This window comes from Ranitomeya variabilis, chromosome 7 (assembly GCF_051348905.1).
Source record: "Ranitomeya variabilis isolate aRanVar5 chromosome 7, aRanVar5.hap1, whole genome shotgun sequence".
NCBI lineage: Eukaryota > Metazoa > Chordata > Amphibia > Anura > Dendrobatidae > Ranitomeya > Ranitomeya variabilis.
This window is the reverse complement of record NC_135238.1, coordinates 49040090-49065110: the sequence shown is the minus strand read 5'-3', so window position 1 is coordinate 49065110 and position 25021 is coordinate 49040090. Positions and strand designations below refer to the sequence as shown.

General features: G+C 43.5%; 1 long non-coding RNA gene and 1 pseudogene across 3 annotated transcripts in view; one reads left to right on the top strand and one right to left on the bottom strand.

Moving 5' to 3' along the window:
- The window catches only part of LOC143785896 (uncharacterized), a 44863-nt gene extending 24552 nt beyond the window's left edge, over positions 1 to 20311 (top strand). Inside the window, exons 1-3 of one of the 2 annotated variants that reach the window (XR_013218140.1) lie at positions 3542 to 3573; positions 8083 to 8137; positions 19951 to 20311. This is a non-coding gene — a long non-coding RNA (uncharacterized LOC143785896). Of the gene's footprint in view, positions 1 to 3541; positions 3574 to 8082; positions 8138 to 19950 lie in introns of those variants that run through there. The other variant, XR_013218139.1, reaches the window with a different exon arrangement.
- The window catches only part of LOC143785894 (uncharacterized), a 119524-nt pseudogene that overhangs the window by 37949 nt on the left and 56554 nt on the right, over positions 1 to 25021 (bottom strand). Inside the window, exon 3 of the transcript XR_013218137.1 lies at positions 1024 to 2682. The product of XR_013218137.1 is annotated as an uncharacterized LOC143785894 (transcript). The remainder of the gene's footprint in view (positions 1 to 1023; positions 2683 to 25021) is intronic.

The window sequence follows — 25021 nt, the reverse complement described above, 5'->3', positions numbered from 1 at the left end:
AAATGTTTATTTTTTCCTTCCACATTCCAAAAATTTCTGTGAAGTACCTGAGGGGTTAATAAACTTCTTGAATGTGGTTTTGAGTACCTCGAGGGGTGCAGTTTTTAGAAAGATGTCAATTCTGGGTATTTTCTGTCATACAGGTCCCTCAAAATCACTTCAAATGTGAGGGGGTCCCTAAAAAAATGGTTTAGCAAATTTTGTTGTAAAGATGAGAAATCTCTGGTCAACTTTTAACATTTATAACTTCCTAACAAAAAAAAAAATGGTTTCAAAAATTGTTCTAATGTAAAGTGGGCATGTGGGAAATGTTATTTTTAACTATTTTGTGCGATATGTGTCTGATTTAAGGGCATAAAATTAAAAGTTTGAAAATTGCAAAAAAATTTTAATTTTCGCCAAATTTCCACTTTTTTACAAATAAAAACAAGTCATATCAAAATTTGTTTTACCAGTATAATGAAGTACAATATGTAATTAGAAAGCAGTCTCAGAATCAGTGAGATCCATTGAAGCGTTCAAGAGTTATGACCTCATAAACTGGTCAGAATTGTTAAAATTGGCCTGTCAGACTTCGGTGTTAAGGGACTAAATAAAGTTACTTCAAAACTGAATAGGTCTCTAAAAATATACATTTTGTATATTGCCATAAAAAAAATGAAAAAATTTTGCTAAACTTTTAACCCTTTACCAAAATAAAAGATGTTTGAAAAATTACGTGGACAAACGACGTAAAGTAAATGTTTTGTTAACTTTTTATGTAGTATAATTAACCGGTCTACAGATATAAACATTCAAAGTTTGAATATTGCAAATTTTTATTTATTGCTGAAATAAAGTACAACATGTCAGGAAAAAAGAATCTCAGAATAACTGAGATATGTGACATTCCATTGTTATTAACACAAAGTGATGCATGTCAGATTTGAAAAATTTAGCTTGGTCACCAAAGGATTAAAATGACTTCTCCATTTGAGTTCTCTAATGTCTAACAAGCTGAGATTTAAATGAAAAAAATCCCACATTCTGAACATTAAAATGGCTTCTCTCCTGTCTGAATTTTCTCACGTGTAACAAGAGATGATTTCTTAGTAAAATATTTCCCACATTCTGAACATCAATATGGCTTCTCTTATATGTGAATTCTCTCATGTGTAACAAGAGCTGATTTCTGTGTAAAACATTTTCCACATTCTGAACAGGAAAATGGCTTCTCTCCTGTGTGAATTCTCTCATGTTCAGCAAGATATGATTTCCTTGTAAAACATTTCCCACATTCTGAACAGGAAAATGGCTTCTCTCCTGTGTGAATTCTCCCATGTGCAACAAGATTTGATTTCCTTGTAAAACATTTCCTACATTCTGAACATGAAAATATCTTCTCTCCTGTGTGATTTATCTCATGTCTAGCAAGCTTAGATTTCACTGTAAAACATTTCCCACATTCTGAACATGAAAAAGGCTTCTCTCCTGTGTGAATTCTCTCATGTACAACAAGAGTTGATTTCCTCATAAAACATTTTCCACATTCTGAACATGAAAATTGTTTCTCTCCTGTGTGAATTCTCTCATGTGCAACAAGAGCTGATTTCTGTGTAAAATATTTCCCACATTCTGAACATGAAAATGGTTTCTCTCCTGTGTGAATTCTCTCATGTGTAACAAGAGTTGATTTCTCTGAAAAATATTTCCCACATTCTGAACATGAAAATGGCTTCTCTCCTGTGTGAATTCTCTCATGTTTAACAAGAGCTGATTTTACAGTAAAACATTTCCCACATTCTGAACATAAAAATACCTTCTCTCCTGTGTGATTTCTCTCATGTGTAACAAGAACTGATTTGTTTGTAAAACATTTGCCACATTCTGAACATGAAAATGGCTTCTCTCCTGTGTGAATGCTCTCATGTGCAACAAGAGTTGATTTCTTTGTAAAACATTTTCCACATTCTGAACATGAAAATTGCTTCACTCCTGTGTGAATTCTCTCATGTGTAACAAGTGACGATTTCTGTGTAAAATATTTCCCACATTCTGAACATGAAAATGGTTTCTCTCCTGTGTGAATTCTCTCATGTGAAACAAGAGTTGATTTCTCTGAAAAATATTTCCCACATTCGGAACATGAAAATGGCTTCTCCCCTGTGTGATGTTTCTCATGTCTAACAAGATGAGATTTCAAAGTAAAACATTTCTCACATTCTGAACATGAAAATGGCTTCTTTCCTGTGTGAATTCTCTCATGTGTAACAAGAGTTGATTTATCTGAAAAATATTTCCCACATTCTGAACATGAAAATGACTTCTCTCCTGTGTGAATTCTCTCATGTCTAACAAGATGAGATTTCACACTAAAATATTTGTCACATTCTGAACATGAAAATAAATTCTCACCTGTGTGAATTCTCTTATGTACAACAAGATTTGATTTCTTAGAAAAAAATTTCTCACATTCTGAACATGAAAATGGCTTTTTCCTTGTGGGAGATTTTTTATTATCCACTCTTATTATGTGACTATTATTTTGCTTAGCAGTCTGTGATGAATTAAGACATTGTACTTTAAAAGGATCCATGTCTGAGATGTTGGCAAGCTCTTCATATGGGTCTTGTGCAATGCTACAATCATTGGCTTTAAAATCTAAAGATATGAGATGTCTTTCGGAGCTCTTGGTACGGCCATCTGCCAAGAAAAAAATGGATTTGATTTTTGAGCAAAAAACCTTACTTTGCATGGTTATCTAAATATAAAAATATCAAGAAAAGTGAAAATAAAAAATTACATACACATTTCAAGGTGTGCAGCAAAGTTCTATTATTAATTGACTAAAGTAAAATTAATATGATGTGATGATTTCACAAAGAATCAATTGTACTAATGTTCATTCCCAATCATTGGCCAGTGCAAACATCAAATAACATTTGTCATATGTCACATATTTGATATGAGAATAAAAATGATTGTTGTCAGCAGCACATCATCCTTTTTGGGTAAATTGAGTATGTTCTGCATTAATAAAAAAGCCATGATATAAGGAAACAAATCATCATTGCTACATCTCAATGAAGGATAAGCTCTATTCACCTTCCTATACCAATCAATCAGTGCTAAGTGATGAAATTATATTCTCCTTGCAGTCGCTCAACTTCATTTTTCAGGGAACCTAGAGGGTTGTAGTTTTCGCTCACTTTAGAGTGCTATTTTAGAGGGCTGAAGTCCTCGCTTTATTACAGCTCCATGCAACACCTCAATTACTGGAAGCGAGCAGCTCCAGTGAAGTTATAGCTTAAATTTCTCCCAGTAGCCTCTCTCCCAGTAAAACAGCCTATCATGCTTTAAATATTATTTACCTACAAGTTACTACTATAGCTGCCAGTAAATAGCATTTTTGCAGCTGACGGGTTATCATTAAGTGTTTATTTACACAGGCAGATAGTGGCCTGTATCAAGCACTGATTTGTGATATGGAAGCAGTTTTCTTCTCTTTCTCCATAGAGAACTGATGAATGCTTGGCCGAACCTTCATGTCTACGGAGGGTTCTGGAGAGACAACAGACCAGTCAGCAGACTCAGGTATAAGTATTGTCTATACTAACTAGGGATGAGCGAGTATAATCGTGGGTATTCGGTACTCAGCGAGTAATGAAGTACTCGCGGTACTCGGAACATAGCAAGTATTTCACTACTCGCCTCGCACTATTCGGATCTCCCGTCCAGCATTTGCCTATCACAGTAATGCCGCAGCCTTCTTGGTTGTGGGCGGCATTACTATGATTGGCTGGCCTCTCAGCATCATACATGAGTCATAGCCTGGCTCTATAAAAGCCCTGCCGCCGCCATTTTCTGCACATTGCATGCAGAACACAGCTAGTGTAGGGAGAGTGTGAGCAGCTGCTAGGGAGAGTTGTTTGTTTGTTCAAATCGTCCAGAAATCCTCTGTAAAACCCAAAGTTCTTTTCAGAACTGAAAGTATAAGATCAAGGACTGAGTAGTGACTGTTTTCCCAGCTATTTTTGGGGTCACATTTACGCCTGCAAGGCACTTTTTTGTGCTGTTGCGGTGCGGTGTTCACAGCGAATAGGGCGCACGGTACTGCAGAACTGACACGCACCCAGCACCACACCCATGTTATATACATTTGTTTACAGCATACATTTTGTTAACATTTACATCTTTTCTAGCCTTTTCCTCAGCCTCCAGACCGCTTTGTAGGGTCCATCAGACAATTACTCGCATTTTTCCATTAACTAACATTGCATTCGCTACTCGTACCTAATACCCAAGTACTACGGTATACTCGGTAAGAGTATAGCGAGACCGAATATTTCACTACTCGCTCATCCCTAACACTAACATCTCTAATTACATGTCTCTGTCTGAACTGTTTAATAATGAGGAATAATTGAGTTCCACATTGCATCCTCTGGTGCGTGCTATGGAAATTTTATTTATTCTTTAGTGAACACTTCAAATCGAAGATTGGCGCCCCATCTTCCATGTGATGAGTGCAGGACTTACTTACATTGTGTCACTTATGTCTAGAGAAATGCTCAGGTGTCAGTACTACTAGATGGTGTCTGTCTCACTCAATCATTGACCGCTACATGCAGAACAGAGGAGCCGTATGGTCGTGTATTAGGAAGTCGTGGCCATGGAGAAATATAAAGCTGGATAAACCCAGGCAATTTTCTGCTTTCTCTTATAATCTACTCCTTGCTGTGACTATGAGACAATGGTCTTAAAACTTTTTTAAGCTCTAGCTAGTTCAGTATATCAAATAAGTTACTTAGGATATACAGGTCCTTCTCAAAAAATTAGCATATAGTGTTAAATTTCATTATTTACCATAATGTAATGATTACAATTAAACTTTCATATATTATAGATTCATTATCCACCAACTGAAATTTGTCAGGTCTTTTATTGTTTTAATACTGATGATTTTGGCCTACAACTCCTGATAACCCAAAAAACCTGTCTCAATAAATTAGCATATCAAGAAAAGGTTCTCTAAACGACCTATTACCCTAATCTTCTGAATCAACTAATTAACTCTAAACACATGCAAAAGATACCTGAGGCTTTTAAAAACTCCCTGCCTGGTTCATTACTCAAAACCCCCATCATGGGTAAGACTAGCGACCTGACAGATGTCAAGAAGGCCATCATTGACACCCTCAAGCAAGAGGGTAAGACCCAGAAAGAAATTTCTCAACAAATAGGCTGTTCCCAGAGTGCTGTATCAAGGCACCTCAATGGTAAGTCTGTTGGAAGGAAACAATGTGGCAGAAAACGCTGTACAACGAGAAGAGGTGACCGGACCCTGAGGAAGATTGTGGAGAAGGACCGATTCCAGACCTTGGGGAACCTGAGGAAGCAGTGGACTGAGTCTGGTGTGGAAACATCCAGAGCCACCGTGCACAGGCGTGTGCAGGAAATGAGCTACAGGTGCCGCATTCCCCAGGTAAAGCCACTTTTGAACCATAAACAGCGGCAGAAGCGCCTGACCTGGGCTACAGAGAAGCAGCACTGGACTGTTGCTAAGTGGTCCCAAGTACTTTTTTCTGATGAAAGCAAATTTTGCATGTCATTCGGAAATCAAGGTGCCAGAGTCTGGAGGAAGACTGGGGAGAAGGAAATGCCAAAATGCCTGAAGTCCAGTGTCAAGTACCCAGTCAGTGATGGTGTGGGGTGCCATGTCAGCTGCTGGTGTTGGTCCACTGTGTTTCATCAAGGGCAGGGTCAATGCAGCTAGCTATCAGGAGATTTTGGAGCACTTCATGCTTCCTGGCACCTGCTCACAGTGCCAAAACCACTGGTAAATGGTTTACTGACCATGGTATTACTGTGCTCAATTGGCCTGCCAACTCTCCTGACCTGAACCCCATAGAGAATCTGTGGGATATTGTGAAGAGAAAGTTGAGAGACGCAAGACCCAACACTCTGGATGAGCTTAAGGCCGCTATTGAAGCATCCTGGGCCTCCATAACATCTCAGCAGTGTCACAGGCTGATTGCCTCCATGCCACGCCGCATTGAAGCAGTCATTTCTGCCAAAGGATTCCCGACCAAGTATTGAGTGCATAACTGAACATTATTATTTGATGGTTTTTTTGTTTGTTATTAAAAAACACTTTTATTTGCTTGGACGGGTGAAATATGCTAATTTATTGAGAAAGGTTTTTTGGGTTATCAGGAGTTGTATGCCAAAATCATCAGTATTAAAACAATAAAAGACCTGACAAATTTCAGTTGGTGGATAATGAATCTATAATATATGAAAGTTTAATTGTAATCATTACATTATGGTAAATAATGAAATTTAACACTATATGCTAATTTTTTGAGGAGGACCTGTATATGTAAACTGTCTCTTCAGACAGAAAGGACTTGAACTCTAGTGACACCTATTGTAAGTAGCAATCCTACAAGTCAATATCCACCCTTTAACAAGCCTTCCAATATGACTTAGGATAATAGCAATATAAGAATCTCAATTTGCAAACAAGGTGTTTCAGGGTATTTCCCCTCATCAGTGCAAAGAACGAGATCTGATTTAGCTGGGTGAGAGGCTAAGACTAGGATCTAAGGGGTAAGTTTTATCCTTATTTAGAGTGACATGTCAGTTCTGGCACACCAGTATGAGGAGACTCAATGCAAAATGTCTATTCAGAGATCTATTGCAAGGGTCAATATTAACTTACAGGTTGCTACTTCCGATAGATGGCACTAGAATTCAAGTCCTCTTCCTCTCCAAAGAGACTATTTGAATATTTAATTTCCCAGATGAGCATGCAAGGCATTTGTCTGCTCATACTTGCATGTCAGACCTGGCATGTCACTCTCCATAAGGTGAAAACTTACCCCTTAGGTCTTAAAGGGACACTGTCACCTGAATTTGGAGGGAACAATCTTCAGCCATAGAGGCGGGGTTTTCGGCTGTTTGATTCACCCTTTCCTTACCCGCTGACTGCATGCTGGCTGCAATATTGGATTGAAGTTCATTCTCTGTCCTCTGTAGTACATGCCTGCACAAGGCAATCTTGCCTTACGCAGGCGTGTACTATAGAGGACAGAGAATGAACTTCAATCCAATATTGCAGCCAGCATGCAGCCAGCGGGTAAGGAAAGGGTGAATCAAACAGCCGAAAATCCCGCCTCTATGGCTGAAGATTTTTCCCTCCAAATTCAGGTGACAGTGTCCCTTTAAGTTATTTATTAATCCTAGAACCAGAACCATGATGGACTACCTCCATATTCTAGAATACCCAATACATTAGAATCGGGCCACCATCTAGTAAAACAATAAACTAGATTCTTTGCCCATGAGGTGTTGCGTGTCTTTGATGATCTATCATCCCAATCTATTCTTAAATCCATATTATAGATGCACAACCAGTCTTATTACTTATTGCTGCACTGCATTACATTGCCAGCCATATATAATCTGTATTTTAGCGGAATGGAGGAATCTATGGCTAAAAAAGCTAAGAAAACACATAACATAATGTTTCTAAAACTTTAAGCCTAAAATATTCCAGTCTGGTGAGCGAGTAGACTGTGTCTCTCCTCTGCTTTGTTTAGTGGTGACTGAGTGACTCCTCACTGGGGCAGTTACCTGTAGGAATGTCCTCTTCGCACCACTCATCATTCCGCACATCACTTTCTCCTTTCTCCATTATGGCTTCAGCTTTGATATTCTTCAGATATTTGCCTGGATGTCAAAGCTGTGAAAGTAATAATGTAAAAGTCACAGACCCAAGGAAAACTCACATGGAATGTTCTAGATGGAGGCTTTTACTATAAGCTCATGGGGCACCTGAGTCGCCAAAAGATGCTGACATCTCTGTCTCCTTTGTCACTGGGGCTGCCCTCAGTCAGTATGGCGGCATATAGGTGTCACTGTAAGTAACGGCATTATGGCAAAGTTATTTCCTTCATTATTTTGTCTTTGCAGTTTGGATGCACTAGCGTTTTTATATAATTTATGGAATGATTTGACTGGAAATGTATTTTTGGGATACATGCTAATTTTTTATGTGGTTGTAAGTTATTTAGCAGTTTTTCCTTTTTTCTTTTTTAGTGAAGAGCTTCAGAGCGGTCTTTGCTGAATCCAGGGCTGCGTGGGCACCAAGGAGGTGAGTATTTATTTATTTTTTTAATATGGGTCCTATAATACTGTAAGGAGGGCTATGTGGTGCCCATTATACTGTATGGAACATTATGTGGGACCATTATTCTGCATGGTGACTATGTAAGGCTTATTATACTGTATGGAGCACTATGTGAGGTGAAGCCATTACAGTGTATGGAGGACTATTTGGGGCCCAATATACTGTATGGACAACTATGTTGGACACCTTATACTGTATGGAGGACTATGTGGGGCCATTAGACTATATTGATGACTATGTGGGGCCAAATATACTGTATGAGAGACTATGTGGGGCCATTAGACTGCAGAGGACTATGTGGGGCCCATTATTCAGTATGGACGACTATGTGGAGCCCATTATACTGTTTGGAGGACTATGTGGGGCTCATACTGTGTAAAGGGCTGTGTGGGGATCACAGTTGTGGAATCCTACTGTGTTGGGGCCATCATACTTTGATGAGGGGCAGTAGGGTCATCACACTGTACGTGTGTAGGGTACTGTGAGAGTTTCATACTGTGTTTGGGGGGCACTTTTGTTGGCATCATACTTTTTTTATCTGTATTATTTATTAATTCAAAGTTTTTTTTATCCTTTGATTTATCTATTTAAAGTAGGCTTTTGGCCCATATGCTGTTTACTGCTGTAACATAACGTCTTATATTATTCTAGCATGCCCCAGTTGTGTGCAGCTTCATCAAGCTGCTGTTGCAGCGATACGCGTGGGGCTCTTGCCGCACCCCTTATTCTTGTCTCTTGTCTCTCCTGGGCGCCTCAATCCGCTGCACTCCCCCGCAGCTCGAGTGGTATTTATCTGCCTAGAGTGGGCTTATTTTTCTCCACCTTATTTTCTCCAGGCGCAATTGCACATTATCTGTTATCAGTTGCTGCCTATTTTTGTTGGACCAGGTCCACATAGGTATTTGGACATACATCTTTGTGGGGTTTATGCTCATATGTTAGCCTAAATATTGTAATGTGCACATTGGGACTTAGGCTTTCCAGGTACCTTACATTCTCCGACAATACTGTTATTTAATGTATAGCTATATATATCATCGTGGGGTCTGTGCCTACATTCAAGCCTAACATTGTGATATGAATATTGGTATTTGGGCTTTCCAGGTATTGAGCATGCTTAGATAACACGGTTACTCATTATAGTCATGCCTATTTTATAAGGTTTCAATCATGTGTGTATATGTTTGCAGCACATTGTGTATCATGACATTCTTCTTGTTTTGGTTCAATACTAGGAGACTTGACTTATTTAACCTATGAGCAAAATACATTTTGCTATTTATATCTGTACAGGCTATTATATTATGCATATTTGTTTATAATTACAACGTTTCTTTGGTTGTACTATACTATATTTGCAATATATAGGGGTGTCGCTTATCGGTCCTATATCGTAGGCCCTTTTAAATGGTTTTATCTGTGTCTGTCTTTTTTGAGGTGTAATAATAAAAGTTTTCTGATTTTTTAGAATTTTCGGGTGTGCATACCATCATTAGTCTAGTCTTTTCTCTTTTTTGCTGTATCTAGTTTGCCCTACAGACTAGGTTTTGCACCCTGTATCATTATCAGTATTGGGGTGCACCCCTTTTACATATATTTACCATTTTATTTTGTGTCAATTTTAAAATGTAGAAGATTAAAAATATATATATTTGTTTTACCTAAAATACGAAGGAAATGTGTCATCTTTAGCTTAAGGCCTTTTAGAGATCATTTAATCTTCAACTTGCTTAACTGTTCACAATAACAGTAATTTTGACCAGGGGTGCCCAAACTTTAATAAAACGAAAGGGAGTTTCTAGGGGATATTACCAATGTGTTTGAAACCCTGTTTGAATGAGATACATGCACGATATGGAATAAAACCACATCAAACTAATAATGGAACATAATATCCCTCTTTAAATTTAATCCATATCGGAACCTAGGTCTCATTGGTGAAGAAACCCTTAACAGTAAAAGGTGTGAAGTGAGAAAAAATAAAAAATAAATAAAAAAATATAAATAATCTAATAAGGTTATATAAAAAGGGGGGAATTTGCCAAAGTACCCACTACACTATATTCCTGAAAAGCCCTACATCATGATCCCTACAGCTTTTTATGTTTTATAAACTAACATGTCTGTGTTTCTTTTGGAAGAATCTGTGCTCTAAAGATCCAAAGGGGGAACGCTTCTATTTGTGGAGAGTGATATGTCAATCCTGTCTTGCCAAGACTGCCTTGCCAAGGTGAGGAGACATTTAAGCCTTGCGATGCTCCTCTGGGAAATTAAATTAATAAAATTGTCTCTTCAGAGAGAAAGAAAACTGAAATCCTCGATCTCCTGTAATAAAAGTAAAATAAAAAAAACAACAATATACCATACCTGTCCGTTGTTGTGTCAAACGCTGTAATCCATGTCTGGGGGCTAAATAGTTTTCAACCTGGACAGTGCCAACATGTGACCGTCCTGGCTGAAAACCATTGGTGAATGAGCTGCTGAGAGTACAACATCATTCACCAGCGGTGACATCATCACTGGCTTTTTCCCACAGTCCTGAGATCACCACAGTTCAGCCCGGCCTCGATGTCACCGCTGGTGAATGATGCTGCGCTCTCAGCAGCTCATTCACCAGTAGTTTTCAGCCGGGATGGTCGCATCTTGGCATCGTCCGGGCTGAAACTATTTAGCCCCCAGACATGGATTACAGCTTGGGACACAACGACAGACAAGTGCGGTATACTGTTGCTTTTTTAATTTACTTTTATTACAGCAGATCGAGGTCTTTGCAGGAATTAGGCTTTGAAAGAAGTATGGTTTAATTTAGAACATTAAAGGAGTCTGTGTAATTTTTTTAAATAAAGGACTTTATTCTGGGTGTGTCTTTGTTTAACATATAACTATAGGATTAGTAATGGATAGGTGTCTTCTAGACACCTCTCCATTACTAAGCCGTAAGCTTGATGTCACCTGAAATTACAGAGGTGATCTGAACCCCACAAATATGCCACCGCTACAGGGCAAGAGGGAAGAACCGGGCAAAGCGCCAGAAAAGGCGCATCTAATAGATGTGCCTTTTCTTGAGAGCTACGGGCTGTTGTTTTTTAGGCTGGGGAATCTATATCAGTGGCCCCTTACCAGCCTGAATACCAGCCCCCAGGTGTGAGCTTTAGCAAGGCTTGTTGTCAAAAATGCTGGGGCCCACGCTGTTTTTTTTATTTTATTTTTAAATAATTAAAAAACAGCATGGGGACCCCTCTATTCTTGATAACCAACCTTGCTGAAGCTGACAGCTGAGGGTTGCAGCCACCAGCTGTGAGTTTTGTCTGGTTGGTTCAAGAAAATATGTGGAATCCACGTCGGGTTTTTCATTCATTTATTTAGTTAGATTGCAGGCGGTGGCTGTGCAATACTCCGATCATCCACTCTTGCTGACACTGTTATTAGTGGCAGCAGGTGATGATTGAGGTAAGAGTCTCAAATTCCCCCATCTGCTGTCATCGTTCAGACTTTAAAATAACTCTCATCATTCTCCTCTGCTCGCACCGATCGCCGGCAGAGCAGTGGAGAATGACAGCCGCCTTGAGCACCAGCCGCCAGGGAACAACGCTTACTGTAGTACTTCTTCCCCGGAAGCCATCCGTGTGGTACTGATGTGGCACACAGGTGGCATCCGTGTGCTGTACGTGTTTACACGGTCCCATTTACTTGAATGCAGCAGCACAAAAACGGACATGTCTACATGTGGGTCACTCGGACACACGGTCCGTGAAAAAAAACACAAATATGTGCACAGACCCATTAATTTGAGTGGGTCTACGTGTGTCAGTGTCTTCGGTATGTGTGAAAACTGTCACCACACGTACTGGAGACACTGACGTGTGAAAGAGGCCTTACAAAGTGTGGAGTTTGGACATATTTGGTATCTGCGTGCTTGTAGTGACCTGGAAAATCATATTGACAGGTCAGTTTTAGCATTTAGTAAACATGCTAACGAATAAAATCAAGAACAATTGTGGAATTGCACATTTCTTGCAGTTTTACAGCAGTTGGAATTTTTTTTTCTACATCTTCCTGTATTCTGTATGGTAAAATCAATGGGGTCATTCAAAAGTACAACTCACCCCACCAAAAAGAAGCCCCATATGGATATATTGATCTAAAAATAAAAAAAAGTTATGGCTCTTGGAAGAAGAGAAGGTAAAAAATGAAAACAGAAACTCGTCCGGGGTGAAAGGGTTAAATTTGATCCCTACTATTATCTTGTTTAAAGACTGAGAATCCAAAAAGTGGATAAAAGGATCTGATTATCACCTCTCCTGGCCAGTTTACACTATTTTTCAATATCAAAAACCTGAAAATCCCTGGTGCTACATGAATGGTGTAAAATGCTTAGCTGCATTAGAAAAGAAAGTGGTTGCCAAGAGAGATTATCAGCCTAGAAGAAAAGCTGTACGAATGTAATGAAATAGAACCAATAAACACAACATCCTTCTATATAGTTTCAGGGGGTGTATTGATTATCTCCCTCTTAGCTCGTTTATACAATTTTTCAATGTTATAACCCCAAAACCACTGTTGCTACATGGATGCTGTAATATAAAATGTAAGGCTGTATTAACCCCTTCCCGACCTTTGACACAGCGTATGCGTCATGAAAACCTGTGCCAATCCGACCTGTGACGCAGCATATGCGTCATGGTCGGATCGCGCTCCTGCAGGCCGGGTGAAAGGGTTAACTGTAATTTCACCCGACCTGCAGGGACAGGGGGAGTGGTACTTGAGCCCCGGGGGGGTGGCTTCGCTCCCCCGTGGCTACGATCGCTCTGATTGAAACGTCACTTTGAACAGCCACTTTCAAACAGAGCGATAGTAATATTTCACCAATGAAAATTGGTGAAATATTACAATCCAGTCATAGCCAATGCTGCAATAGCATCAGCCATGGCTGGAGATCGCGATCTGCCCCTCGCCATAGATCTCATCCCCACCTTCCTCCGTCCTGTCATCTGCTGTCCTCCGCTCCCCCCGCAGTCCGATCTCCCCCCTCATAGTTACCGACCTCTGGTGTCCCTCCCGGCGTCCGACCGTCTGCTCCATGGGCGCCGCCATCTTCCAAAATGGGGGGCGCATGCGCAGTGTGCCCGCCGAATCTGCCGGCCGGCAGATTCGTTTCAGGTACATTTTGATCGCTGTGATAGAACCTATCACAGCGATCAAAATAAAAAAATAATAAATAAACCGCCCTTTATCATCCCCATAGGTTGGGACAATAATAAAATAAAGAAAAAATATTTACTTTTATTCTTCCACTAGGGTTAGGGTTATTGTTAGAACTAGGGTTATTGTTAGAACTAGGGTTAGGGCTAGGGTTATTGTTAGAACTAGGGCTATTGTTAGAACTAGGGTTAGGGTTATTATTAGAACTAGGGTTAGGGTTATTATTAGAACTAGGGTTAGGGCTAGGGTTCGGCTACTTTCACACTAGCGTTGTGTGACGGCCGTCGCAATTCGTCGTTTTGGATAAAAAACGCATCCTGCAAAGTTGCCCGCAGGATGCGTTTTTTTCTCCATAGAATTGCATTAGCGACGCATTGCGACGGAGTGCCACACGTCGCAACCGTCGTGCGATGGTTGCGTCGTGTTTTGGTGGAGCGTCGGCACAAAAAAAGTTTCATGTAACTTTTTTTGCGCGTCGTGTCCGCCATTTTCGACTGCGCATGTGCGGCCGAAACTCCGCCCCCTCCTCCCCGGACATTACATTACCATTGTGCATTTCATAACGTGCGTCGGTACGACGCATGGCGACGGCCCCGTATCGACGCTAGTGTGAAAGTAGCCTTAGGGTTAGGGGTAGAATCAGGGTTAGAATTAGGCTATGTGCATACTGTGCGGATTCGGCTGGGGATCCGCAGCGGCTTGGCCGCTGCAGATTCGTAGCAGTTTTCCATCACGTTTACAGTACCATGTAAACCTATGGAAAACCAAATCCGATGTGCCCATGGTGCGGAAAATACCACGCGGAAACGCTGCATTGTATTTTCTGCACTCAATTCTTTGTGCGGATTCTGCAGCATTTTACACCTGTTCCTCAATAGGAATCCACAGGTGAAATCCGCACAAAAAACACTGTAAATCCGCAGGTAAAACGCAGTACGCTTTACCTGTGGATTTTTCAAAAACTGTGCGGAAAAATCCTCACACGAATCCGCAACATGGGCACATAGCTTTAGGATTAGGGTTGGAATTAGGGTTAGGGTTGGAAATAGGGTTAAGATTAGGGTTCGGGGTGTGTTGGGGTTAGGGTTATGGTTAGGGTTAGGGGTGTGTTGCGGCTAGTGTTGGAGTTAGAATTGAGGGGTTTCCACTGTTTAGGCACATCAGGGGTCTCCAAACGCGACATGGCGCCACCATTGATTTTCAGCCAATCTTGCGTTGAAAAATTCAAATGGTGCTCCCTCCCTTACGAGCCCCAACGTGTGCCCAAACAGTGGTTTACCCAAACATATGGGTTATTGCCGTACTCAGGAAAAATTGCACAACAACTTTGTGGTCTAATTTCTACTGTTACCCTTGGGAAAATAAAAAAATGGGGGGCTAAAAACTTATTTTTGTGGAAAAAAAATGATTTTTTATTTTCACGGCTCTGCGTTATAAATTTCTGTGAAGCACTTGGGGGATCAAAGTGCTCACCACACATCTACATAAGTTCCTTGGGGGGTCTAGTTTCCAAAATTGGGTCACTTGTGGGTTGTTTCTACTGTTTAGGCACATCAGGGGCTCTGCAAACATAACATGATGCCCGCAGACCATTCTATCAAAATCTGCATTCCAAAACGTTACTACTTCCCTTCTGAAGTGGTGGCTGGGGGCAGATGTTTGTAGCCGGGGGGGGCAATAACCATGGACCCTCTCTAGGCTATCAATATCTGCCCTCAGTCACTGGCTTTACCACTCTGGTGGAGAAAATTGTGCGGGAGCCCACGCCAATTTTTTCCGCCATTTAACCCTTTATTTTACAAGCTACAGCGCCCACATTTTGCACACACACACTACTAACATTAGTAGTGTGGAATATGCAAAAAAAAAAGGGATATGAGATGATTACTGTATGTAACCATGTCTCATATCATGTCGGGTTTGTGAAGGAGATATGAAAAGCCGGCAATTGAATTACCGGCTTTTCACATATATCGCGCTGAATTAAATACAAATACAGAATATATATGTGCGTCTCAATGAATATATATATATATATATATATACACCCCGACGTGACCGGACGTCATCACAGGTCCTGCGCTCAGACCAACCCTGGGACCGGAAGCTGCCGTGGACTGCAAGGGGCCCTCGGAAAGGTGAGTATATGTTTTTTGTTTTTTTTTAACCTGTGACAAATGTGGCTGGGCAATACACTACGTGACTGGGTGCTGTATACTACTTCGCTGTGCAATATACTACGTGGCTCTGTGCTGTATACTACGTCACTGGGCAATATACTACGTCGCTGGGCAATATACTACGTGGCTCTGTGCTGTATACTACGTCGCTGGGCAGTATACTACGTCGCTGGGCAATATACTACGTCGCTGGGCAATATACTACGTCGCTGGGCAATATACTACGTGGCTGGGCAATATACTACGTGGCTGGGCCATATACTACGTGGCTGGGCCATATACTACGTGGCTGGGCCATATACTACGTGGCTGGGCCATATACTACGTGGCTGGGCCATATACTACGTGGCTGGGCTATATACTACATGGACAAGCATATTCTAGAATACCGGATGCGTTAGAATCGGGCCACCATCTAGTACTGTATAATGGCCACACATGATGCTCCATACTGTATAATGACCACACATGATGCTCCATACTGTGTAATGACCACACATAGCTACTTGTACACACGCGGCTCCGCTCCGTACACCTCGTACACACGCGGCTCCGCTCCGTACACCTCGTACACACGCGGCTCCGCTCCGTACACCTCGTACACACGCGGCTCCGCTCCGTACACCTCGTACACACGCGGCTCCGCTCCGTACACCTCGTACACACGCGGCTCCGCTCCGTACACCTCGTACACACGCGGCTCCGCTCCGTACACCTCGTACACACGCGGCTCCGCTCCGTACACCTCGTACACACGCGGCTCCGCTCCGTACACCTCGTACACACGCGGCTCCGCTCCGTACACCTCGTACACACGCGGCTCCGCTCCGTACACCTCGTACACACGCGGCTCCGCTCCGTACACCTCGTACACATGCGGCTCCGCTCCGTACACCTCGTACACACGCGGCTCCGCTCCGTACACCTCGTACACACGCGGCTCCGCTCCGTACACCTCGTACACACGCGGCTCCGCTCCGTACACCTCGTACACACGCGGCTCCGCTCCGTACACCTCGTACACACGCGGCTCCGCTCCGTACACCTCGTACACACGCGGCTTCGCTCCGTACACCTCGTACACACACGGCTTCGCTCCATACACCTCATACACACGGCTCCGCTACATCCACACTGTAAACACCTCCTGACCCCACACAAGGCAGCTTACCTCATCCAGCAGCAGTGAGCACCATCGCAAGTTGGCAACCAGCACAGCCGTGCTGCAATCCACGGAGGTCCCGATCATGTGACCCCTAACTCCTCCCCCCTGTGACCTCATCACAGGTCCTCCTCTCCTGTGAGCAGGGAGCAGCCAATATGTGGTGTGCTGTGCTCAGGCTGCTCTGCGGGTGCGGGGATGAGCCTGACCGGCTGATATTGCACGCACACCTCCCAACCACTGTGGGACAACTAATGTCCCACCCGGGATCACAGGGCTGACTGTCAAAAATCGGGACAGTCCCGCTGGATTCGGGATGGTTGGGAGGTATGGTGTCTATCACTGTCACTGTAGCAGGCACAGCCGGATGGGACTTGTAGTTCCATCGGACGATGTCTGCACGCACACACACTGACACAACCCCAACAGACTCACGGACATCCCTGCCGATACCCGCACACAGCCCCCCCGACCCCGCACACAACTTCGCCGACCCCGCACACACATATACGCACACAGTCACCGCCCACACACTCCCTCTTCCCGATCTGCAGTGTTTCATCCGCAGCTAAACCGCAGATCTTTTTTACGTCTGCGGTTTTGCTGCAGATGTACCTGAATCAATGCAAGTCAATGGGTGCAGAAACGCTGCAGATCCGCACAAAGCATTGACATGCTGCAGGAAAAAAAAAATGCTGCTAATCCGCGCATTTTTTTCCGCAGCATGTGCACAGCGTTTTTGAACTTCCCATTGATTAACATTGTGCGCACTGCGGATGAGGCAATTCCACGCGTCCAAAAACGCAGCGGAAACGCATCAAAAACCGCAACGTGTGCACATACCCTAAAAGCACAATGGCTTCTGGTAAAATACCTACCTGTAGTGAACAGGCCCCTCAGGAGGACAGCCACCGACACCGAAGATAGGCACAATCAAATGAATCAGTGGACGCAGCAATATAAAGAATAAATCAACGCAATATATCATGAAAAATAGGAGTACAGAGGTTATCAAAACGAATCAAAGGTAAATCAAGTAAAATAATCACAGAATATACCCATAGCTGTAGGAGGCGCACCAGTGACTGTGCAGAATACTGCAGGATTGCGCCGCTGGCAGTGCGCCCTATACACATTTCCTCCAAGTGCAGTTATATTACTAGGCAGCCCCCCTCCATGGTGGTTACTCTCACCAGTTCATTGCCCCTTTTATCATGGCAGCTGCTGCAATGCATTAGTATTAAGCCCTGGTGATAGTACAGCTGCGCTTTTTCTGCTGTGTTTTTCCTCACACCCCCGTCCCACACACCTCTACACTACTTGGCATGCAGAGGCTCCCTTCCTGGTACCTGTAGTTCGCCATCACCACAGCTCCTCACCTTACACGCCTGATGCTGGCTCCTATTAGGGTCTTGCAGCCACTATTGCGACACCTCACACGCCTGTCTGGCGCTGTAGGGGTTAATGAGTGCTCCTACGCCCATCCTGGTCAGGTGACCACAGCACCCCCGAAAGGCACAGCAGTGAGTGCAGACACATTGTTCTCAGTGAGGGATTGATCATGTGACCTCCAGCCTGGCTGCTGGTATTCTAATCCCGCCTAGTCATGCATGTGATTGATCACATGCTCGTGAGTCGTGACATCACCGAAGGTCCTTTAGCTTTATCGCAAGTTGTAACTATTTATAGTACCGGCTTCCCTGACACCAATAACGGATCGAGTGGCCCACGACTGCCACCGGCCCTTCTGGCATTTGCCAGAACTGCCCGATGGCCAGTCCGGCCCTGCAGCAAAGTCTGAGATTTCAGAAATTTCATACAGTTTTTTTTTTTTTTTGTCCTCAGTATTTTGTGCTTTGCTTGTTTTTGCAGATTAGAGTATATCACTTCTCTCAGCGTTTTCACCCATTGAAAGTAATTGGTGGTGAAAAAACACAGGTATCAGGTTTTGCTGCTTTTTTATGCCAAAACCTTATGAAGTAGAATATGATTTTTTTTTTGGAACTAAACTTTATCAGCATGAACAAGAAACAAATGTAGCATGAAAAAATGCAGCAAAAAAGCAAGAATAATGAAACAAAACCTGCTTTTTTCTGCAGCTTCTTTACTGCCAAGAGAGCTGGTTTTGTGATGGAAAAAAAAAAGCACAAAAACGCCTCATGTCATAGCCTTAAGTGTCTGAGCACGACACTTGCACACCTCCAATATGGCAGCCCCTGTACATAGGAGTCTGCGGATGCTCTCTGTGGCTGCCTCCAGCTATGACCTCCACACAGCCCCTGGACTGTCCAGGTCACAGCTGTGGGAGGAGATCACCGCCATTTTGTTGATGTGCTGTGAAGGTAGAGGCTAGAATGGAGTGGCTCCTGTGAGGGGATGATGTCACAGGAAGAGGTGAGGCCCCTCCATCCAGGGTAGATCTGATAACAGGAAGCAACTTGGTGCTGTGGCTGGCGGTGATCACATGAGGCTTCTGTGTACAGGAATTTCTGAGGGGCTGCACAATGGAGCTGTGTGCAGATGGGAATGATGACATAGGGCTAAATGTGGGGAGTCTGATGATGTATTTTGTGGGCAAAGAAACATGGATGATGTTACTATATGGGGCTGCATGTTGGAGAGTTACACAGAGAAAAGAGTGCTGTACTTCCATGGGATTACTTTTTGAGGGAATGATGATGATGATGATGATGAGGGGCTGTGCAGAAAAGTGGGTGATGATGAGACGACAATAACAAGTCCTCTAGGGGACTAAGAAATACAATGAAAATGTAAAAAAACAGTTCACATCACCTACTTTTCCCCAATAAAAAGTTAAAAAAAATACAGATATGTGGTATCGCTGCATTTGTAAATGTCTGATCAATCAAAATATATAATGAATTAACCAGATCAGTAAGTGGAGTAACAAAAAAATAAAATAAAATCCCCCGAATTGTGTTTCTTCGAACACTGCAACAAAATGTAATAAGTGATAATCAAAACATTGTATCGACTCTAAAATTGTATATATTAAAAGATTGGATTAGGGAACAAAAGCAAACCATCAAAATGAGAAATGGGAAAAAATAAAAAGTTTGGTTCTTGCAAAATAGGAAGAAAAAATAAAGTGGATAGAGTGTTAATGAATACAAGAGGAAGATAATAAATGACATATAGTAAAAAGTTGCCTACAAATTTCTTAAAATAAAAGAAAATAAACCAGAAACTGATCACTTACATTTTGTGTTTAGGATCCAGGGGAGGCAGAAACTGGAACAAGTCTTCAATTTGATTGACTCCAAGAAATGACCAACATCCATAAGTCTTACACACATTTTAAGACCTGGTCTGTTGTTGCCAAACCCCATCCAGTGATGTCACCTCCAGGCTGGGTCAGGATATTTGCATTCTATGGCTCTTTATGTTGATGTATCCCCCACCTGTGGGTTGTGATGTGTTAGGTCAAAGAAAAGCAATTCCCAGACCCTGTGCGAAAATAACAACCAGTCCACAGAGGAATCCTCCACAATAAACCCTATTCCTATAATTAGATGACATTTTCCATGAAACTTCATGGCATATTAAATGTTCACAGACCAATGTGAAACCAGAGAGGACTAATACTGTATATTGCACTTACAATAAAGCCTGTTACTCATTAACTCTTTGGTGTCCGTCCCATTAACATATCCAAAGCCCATGAAATATCCCCCACAATGGCCCCACAAGTATACGTATTATTGTCAGGTCTGTGCTGCGACACTCTGGGGGTCTATGGCTTTGTGCAGCAGGACGCCTACAACCAGTGTTTTCTCCCCACTTTCAATAGGGACTGATACACAATAACTCTTTGGTCTTGGTACCATTAACATGTCAAAAACCCATGGAATGTCCCCCAGACCACATGTATGAATACTATTGTCAGGTCTATGCTGTGACACCCTGGGGGGTCTTCTCCCCACTTAAGGTACCTTCACACATAACGATTTCGTTAACGATATCGTTGCAACGTCACGCTTTTGGTGACATAGCAACGATCCCGCTTAACGATCTCGTTATGTGTGACAGCGACCAACGATCAGGCCCCTGCTGGGAGATCGATGGTCGTAGGGAATGATCAGGACCTTTTTTTGGTCGCTGATCACCCGCTGTCCTCGCTGGATCATCGTGTGTGACGCCGATCCAGCGATGTGTTCACTTGTAACCAGGGTAAATATCGGGTTACTAAGCACAGGGCCGCGCTTAGTAACCCGATATTTACCCTGGTTACCATTGTAGAAGTTTTTTAAAAAAAAAAACACTACATACTCACATTCCGATGTCTGTCACGTCCCCCGCAGTCAGCTTCCCTCACTGACTGTCAGCGCCGGCCGTAAAGCAGAGCACAGCGGTGACGTCACCGCTGTGCTCTACTTTACGGCCGGCGCTGACACAGTCAGTGCGGGAAGCTGACGGCGGGGGATGTGACAGACATCAGAATGTGAGTATGTAGTGTTTTTTTTTTAACTTTTACAATGGTAACCAGGGTAAATATCGGGTTACTAAGCGCGGCCCTGCACTTAGTAACCCAATGTTTACCCTGGTTACCCGGGTGCTGCAGGGGGACTTCGGCATCGTTGAAGACAGTTTCAACGATGCTGAAGTCGTTCCCCTGATCGTTGGTCGCTGGAGAGAGCTGTCTGTGTGACAGCTCCCCAGCGACCACACACCGACTTACCAACGATCACGGCCAGGTCGTATCGCTGGTTGTGATCATTGGTAAGTCGTTTAGTGTAACGGTACCTTTACTGGAAGAAGGTGTGAATGGTTTCACTGTTAGTTCAGTGTAGGACTAATGCACCCAGCCACTGACATCACATCCTCATGTCAATCACTAAAGGTACCTTCACACTAAGCGATTTTACAACAATAGCGATAGCGATCCGTGACGTTGCAGCGTCCTGGATAGCGATATCGTTGTGTTTGACACGCAGCAGCGATCTGGATCCTGCTGTGATATCGCTGGTCGTTGCTGAAAGTTCAGAACTTTATTTGGTCGTCAGATCGGCGTGTATCGTCGTGTTTGACAGCAAAAGCAACGATGCCAGCGATGTTTTACAATGGTAACCAGGGTAAATATCGGGTTACTAAGTGCAGGGCCGCGCTTAGTAACCCGATATTTACCCTGGTTACCATTGTAAAAGTAAAAAAAAAAACACTACATACTCACCCTCTGATGTCTGTCAAGTCCCCCGGCGTCCGCGCTGCTGCTCAGAGCTTCCTGCACTGTGTCAGCGCCGGCCGGCCGGAAAGCAAAGCACAGCGGTGACGTCACCACTGTGCTGTTAGGGCCGGCGCTCACACAGTGCAGGGAAGCGGACGCCGGGAGACGCGAATGTAAGTATGTAGTGTTTGTTTTTTTACATTTAACACTGGTAACCAGGGTAAACATCGGGTTACTAAGCGCGGCCCTGCGCTTAGCAACCCGATGTTTACCCTGGTTACCCGGGGACTTCGGCATCGTTGGTCGCTGGAGAGCTGTCTGTGTGACAGCTCTCCAGCGACCAAACAGCGACGCTGCAGCGATCGGCATCGTTGTCGATATCGCTGCAGCCTCGCTTAGTGTGAAGGTACCTTAAGGAATGTATCAGACAATGTTTTCATGGACAAAGAAAACAATTTTGCTCCTGATCAAATAACCAAGTAAAAAAATAGAAGTGACCAACAACAGTTTTATAGTTTAAAAAAATTAACATTTACTAGATGAAAATTTAAAAACATTGACATTTCAGGTATCCGCATACATTCACCCTATGGATGAACCCTGGTCTGTATGCCTGCCTGACTACCTCCGCAGTCAGGTAGGCATACAGACCAGGGTTCATCCATAGGGTCAATACAGCTTGCACTTTTAGTGTGTGGTGTTTATAAGTGTTGTAAGTGCCGTTTTTAAAGGTTTACATTAACAGTTATATTTTATATTTTATCTTTTTTGTTTGGGGTTAACTTTTTTCATGTTAGCTCTTAGTTTAATACCCCCTATATCTAGACTTTGCAAATCCGCATACATTCGCATGGCCTGCATACCCAATGTTAAAGATAGGTACACAGGATGCATGCCGACGTAGGCAGAGCTGAATGGAAGAGGTGCGGCAGTGGGCGGGGCTTAATTGAGGAAGTAGGAGGAGGTACGCAGCCCTCCACAGCTCTGCACAATGCAAGTGTGAAACCAGCCTTAGACAGTGGAACCGAGAACCATCATATACTTGTGATTTTATTATTATTATTAAACATTTTTATAGCTCCATTTATTCCATGGCGCTTTACATGTGAACGGGGCAAATATAGACAAGTACAATAAACTTGAGTAAAACAAGGCACACGCAAGTACATAAGGAGGGAGGGTCCTGCCCACGAGGGGTCACAGTCTACAGGGGATGGGTGAGGATACACTAGGAGAGGGTAGAGCTGGTCATGCGGCAGTTCAGTAGGTTGAGGATCACTGCAGGCTGTAGGCTTGTCGGAAGAGGTGAGTCTTCAGGTTCCTTTTGAAGGTTTCCGTGGTAGGAGAGAGCCTGATGTGTTGGGGTAGAGAGTTCCAGAGTATAGGGGAAGCACGGGAGAAATCTTGGATGCGGTTGTGGGAGGAAGGAGATGAGAGAAGAGTAGAGAAGGAGATCTTGAGAGGATCGGAGGTTGCGTGTAGGTAGGTACCGGGAGATGATGTCACAGATGTATGGAGGAGACAGGTTGTAAATGGCTTTGTATGTCATTGTTAGTGTTTTGAACTGTAGCCTTCGGGCAATAGGAAGCCAATGAAGGGCCTGGCAGAGAGGAGAGGCTGGGGAATAATGGGGAGACAGGTGGATTAGTCGGGCAGCAGAGTTTAGGTTGGATTGGAGTGGTGCCAGAGTGCTAGAGGGGAGGCCAGAGAGTAGGAGGTTGCAGTAGTTGAGGCGGGAGATAAGAAGCATGTACAAGTGTTTTTGTGTTTTTTTGGTCAAGGAATGCATGGATCTGGGAAATGTTTTTGAGTTGGAATCGGCAGGAGGCAAGGGCTTGGATATGTGGCTTGAAAGAGAGGGTAGAGTCGAGGATCACCCCGAGGCACTGAGCGTGCGGGACCGGGGAAAGTGAGCAGCCATTGACATTGATGGATAGGTCGGGTGGAGGGGTAGAGTGAGGTGGGGGAAAGATGATGAATTCTGTTTTGTCCATGTTCAGTTTTAGAAAGCGAGCAGAAAAGAAATATGAAATAGCAGACAGACATTGTGGGATTTTGGTCAGAAAGGAAGTGAGGTCAGATCCAGATAGGTAGATCTGTGTGTCATCAGCGTAGAGCTGATATTGTAAACCGTGGGATTCTATGAGCTGTCCCAGGCCGAAGGTGTAGATGGAGAAGAGTAGTGGTCCTAGAACTGAGCCTTTGGGAACACCGACAGACAGGGGGTGAGATGAGGAGGTGGTGTGGGAGAGGGAGACACTGAATGTTCGGTCTGTTGGATATGATGAGATCCAGGCTAGGGCCAAGTCTGTGATGCCAAGAGATGAGAGAATCTGTAACAGGAGGGAACGGTCCACCGTGTTGAAGGCACAAGACAGGTCCAGGAGGAAGAGGACAGAGTAGTGTCGCTTGCTCTTGTCTGTTAGTAGGTCGTTGGTCACTTTAGTTATGGCAGTTTCAGTTGAGTGATGTGGTCGGAAGCCAGATTGTAACCGGTCAAAGAGGGAGCAGGAAGAGAGGTGGCAGGATAGTTCAAGATGGACATGCTGTTCCAGTAGTTTTGAGGCAAAAGGAAGAAGTGATATCGGGCGATAGCTGGACACAGAGGATGGGTCGAGGTATGTTTTTTTGAGGATAGGCATGATTGATGCATGTTTGAAGCATGAGGGAAAGACACTGTTTGTAAGTGAGAGGTTGAAGAATTGTGTTAAGATTGGGATGAAGACTTTTGCAAGGTTAGGGATGAGGTGGGACGGGAGCGAGTCAAGTGTGCAAGTGGTGAGATGTGATCTTGACAGAAGGGTAGAGAGCTGATCGTCTGTCATGGTGGAGAAGCTGGCTTTGGAACAACAGGGCTGAGAAGTCAAGAGGAGGGGCATAGGGGGATGCGGGCCAAAGCTTTGTCTGATGTTATCGATCTTCTGCTTAAAGAAAAAGGCAAAGTCTTCAGCAGAAATGAGAGGAGAGGGAGGAGGTGCTGGGGGGATGGAGTAGAGAATGGAAAGTGTTGATGAGCTGTTTAGGGTTGTGAGTCAGGGAGGATATGAGAGTTGAGAAGTAGGTTTGGTTTGCGGCAGTGAGAGTGGACTTGAAGCTGGTGAGGGACTGCTTGTATGCGA